Source organism: Chlorocebus sabaeus, chromosome 13 (genome assembly GCF_047675955.1).
Source record: "Chlorocebus sabaeus isolate Y175 chromosome 13, mChlSab1.0.hap1, whole genome shotgun sequence".
NCBI classification, from domain to species: domain Eukaryota; kingdom Metazoa; phylum Chordata; class Mammalia; order Primates; family Cercopithecidae; genus Chlorocebus; species Chlorocebus sabaeus.
This window is the reverse complement of record NC_132916.1, coordinates 66507354-66511233: the sequence shown is the minus strand read 5'-3', so window position 1 is coordinate 66511233 and position 3880 is coordinate 66507354. Positions and strand designations below refer to the sequence as shown.

Below are 3880 nucleotides of genomic sequence, written 5' to 3'. Positions count from 1 at the left end.
TAATTATACTCAAGAGACTAATTACTTTTCCCATTTTGATGTTTTAAAATTGTAGTGTGGATTCTGTGCCTTGGGGTAATTAAGCAATTGTTTAGTTTTGAGGAAGAACCCAAATGACTTCCATCGAAGGACTATACACTGTGAAAAAATTGCTTTAAAGGCAATAATGCTAAAATACTAAAATCATTTCTTTTTTATAGTAATCATAATATTTAATTAACTGAAACATAGAGACATAATAATTATGACTAATTTTTAGTTTTAACACAAATGTTAGAGAAATGTCCAGTTTAAAAACTGATATTCATCTAAATGTAAATAAATCAGTTGAACAATTTTATTTCAATTAAGGTCATTTGGACTTCTCAAAATACTCTCCCACATAAAGTAATAGGCAACCAAACTTAAATTTAAAATTAATTAATCTTTTTTGTATATTCTTATGACTTATTTTTATGAAAAGGATATATAAAGATAATAAAATACGGTATCTTTTGTTTGATTTTATCTTTTGAATCTTGCCTCATTCCTTTAAAATTGCACAAGTGAATTTCTCATTTGTAGTCTTTTGATAGTTGTATTATCTTGACAAGATGCTAAACCTGTATTTATATTCTAACTGTAATAATAATGTAGTGACATTATTCAACAGCTTATCTTCAAAGGGCTCAGAGGCTGTAGATAACATGTTATCACACTCATCATAGCATTCTTATGAATTCTGAGGCTTTCTTTTCTTTTCTTTCTGTTTGAATTAAATAACTCCAGCATAGGGTGTTGAGAATGAAAATACTTCATTTTGGAAGCATTAAGAAGAGCACAGTTAATTATTTCCTTAAAGTGTAAAATGGAAAATTTGAATTTTTAAGATTCTATCAAAAGTTTCACAGACATTTAATTCAAAAAGATATTCCAGTTAATCTAATTCAACTTCTGTCAGAAAGCAGAATAACCCTTCCCATTATTCCATATATAGTATCACTCTGTGTCCTTAAGTTCTTCTGTGTAACTAAATAATATCTTCTGGAATAAAGTATTTCTACTTCCCTAAAATATCTTTTTAGAATTGAGCTGAAATTGATCTAAATGTTAATTTCACTTTCAGCTGTCATTTTTCACTATAGAAGGATACACGATCTCTGTTACAGTAGGTAGTCAGGCAAGCAACGCCCCCCCACCACCAACTAGGAATGTCAGGTGCCCATCAGGTGATAGTCAGGCGGTTGCTAACTGTCTTTCTCAAATAATAACTGGTTGCAGCCAGTACCAAGGAAAGGCATTGTCCCCATAGGTAGAAAATACCTGAAACAGGCCAGGCATGGTGGCTCACTTCTGTAATCGTAGCATTTTGGGAGGCCGAGACAGGTGGATCACCTGAGGTTAGGAGTTCAAGACCAGTCTGGCCAATGTGGTGAAACCCCGCCTCTACTAAAATACAAAAATTAGCCGGGCATGATGGCGGCTGCCAGTAATCCAAGCTACCAGGGAGGTTGAGATGGGAGAATCACTTGAACCCTGGAGACAGTGGTTGCAGTGAGCTGAGATCAAATCACTGCCCTCTATCCTGGGCAGCTGAGTGAGACTCCATCTCAAAAAAAAAAAAAAAAAAAAAAAAAAGAAAGAAAGAAAAAAGAATAAAAGTAAAAAAAAGAAAAACAAGAAAAAAAAAGAAAAGACCTGAAACTAGTGATAAGCAGCTTCTGGATAAGATGCCAGGAGTTGAGTGGGTGTGCTCAAGCATGTGCATTAAAAGGTAAAATGGCGGAGTTTAACAGGTACATGACCTTCCAGGGGCATTCCCCTGGTAATGGAAGAATGCCTCAAGAGAACATGCATACAACTCCACTAAACACACTGTGAATGCTCCCCTCCACATGTGCATTCCCTCCACAAGACCATTGCACATGTGGACAACCCACCCCACGGGAAGAATCAGGGGAGAAGGGACACAAGATCCTGGAAGTATGCTGACATCTAAAACTCCCAAGTCAAAAGGTCAAATCCCATGCTTGTCCTCCAAGATGTCCACTTGGCCCTCTTCCAAATGTACTTTACTTTCTTCTCATTTTTGCTCTAAAGCTTGTTAATAAACTTTCACTCCTTCTCTAAAACTTGCCTTGGTCTCTTATTCAGTCTTATGCTCCTCCATCAAATTCTTTCTTCAGAGGAGGCAAGAATTGAGGTTGCTACAGACCTGTAAGGATTCACCACTGGTAACTCAGATATGTGGCACCACTAACATATCTAGCCATAATCCCAGGATTGAAGCATTTCAGTGAGCAGATCCAGGCTTAATGACAGATATGAACTGTGGAAGGATTTACAGTCTCTAGGTTTTTATAGACTACAAATAGCCAATATCTTTTGAGTATGGGGAAGGTTTTGAAAAAAGAATATTGCATTAAGATAATAAATTGGATTGGAAAGAGCTTGAATATAAACAAAAGTTTTACATAATAACCTAGAGAAAAGACATAAATATCTGAACTAGTACAATAATAATAATGATTGAGCGACAGCCATTGTAGTACATTGAGCTGCATAGTGATAGCGCAGGGGCAAGTGAGAGCCGGACGGGCACTGGGCGACTCGGTGCCTTGCTGAGGAAAAATAACTAAACATGGGCAAAGGAGATCCTAAGAAGCCGCGAGGCAAAATGTCATCATATGCATTTTTTGTGCTAACTTGTCTGGAGGAGCACAAGAAGAAGCACTCAGATGCTTCAGTCAACTTCTCAGAGTTTTCTCAGAAGTGCTCAGAAAGGTGGAAGACCATGTCTGCTAAAGAGAAAGGAAAATTTGAAGACATGGCAAAGGCAGACAAGGCCCATTATGAAAGAGAAATGAAAACCTATATCCTTCCCAAATGAGGAGACAAAAAAGAAGTTCAAGGATCCCAATGCACCCAAGAGGCCTCCTTCGGCCTCTTCCTGTTCTGCTCTGAGTATCGCCCAAAAATCAAAGGAGAACATCCTGGCCTGTCCATTGGTGATGTTGCGAAGAAACTGGGAGAGGTGTGGAATAACACTGCTGCAGATGACAAGTAGCTTTATGAAAAGAAGGCTGCGAAGCTGAAGGAAAAATACAAAAAGGATATTGCTGCATATCGAGCTAAAGGAAAGCCTGATGCAGCAAAAAAGGGAGTTGTCAAGGCTGAAAAAAGCAAGAAAAGGAAGAGGAGGAAGATGAAGATGAAGAGGATGAGGAGTAAGAGGAAGATGAAGAACATGAAGATGAAGAAGAAGAGGATGATGATGAATAAGTTGGTTCTAGCGCAGTTTTTTTTCTTGTCTACAAACCGTTGAACCCCCTGTACACAACTCACTCTTTTTAAAGAAAAAAATTGAAATGTAAGGCTGTGTAAGATTTGTTTTTAAACTGCACAGTATCTTTTTTTTTGTATAGTTAACACACTACCGAATTTGTCTTTAGATAGCCCTGTCCTGGTGGTATTTTCAATAGCCACTAACCTTGCCTGGTACAGTATGGGGGTTGTAAATTGGCATGGAAATTTAAAGCAGGTTCTTGTTGGTGCACAGCACAAATTAGTTATATATGGGGATGGTAGTTTTTTCATTTTCAGTTGTCTCTGATGCAGCTTATACGAAATAATTGTTGTTCTATTAACTGAATACCACTCTGTAATTGCAAAAAAAGAAAAAAAAAGTTGCAGCTATTTTGTTAACATTCTGAATGCTTCTAAGTAAATACATTTATTTTAAATTGATATTGTTGTCCTTTTCATAGGTCTGAAATTTTTCTTCTTGAGGAGAAGTTAGTCTTTTGCTTTTGCCCATTTTGAATCACATGAATTATTACAGTGTTTATCCTTTCATACAGTTAGCTAATAATAAGTTTTGTCTACACACCCTGCATACCAT

General features: G+C 36.9%; 1 pseudogene; it reads left to right on the top strand.

The window, feature by feature from the left end:
• The first annotated feature begins 2620 nt into the window (after nt 1-2620).
• On the top strand, nt 2621-3637 carry LOC140713254 (high mobility group protein B1 pseudogene; annotated as a pseudogene).
• The last annotated feature ends 243 nt before the right edge of the window (nt 3638-3880 follow it).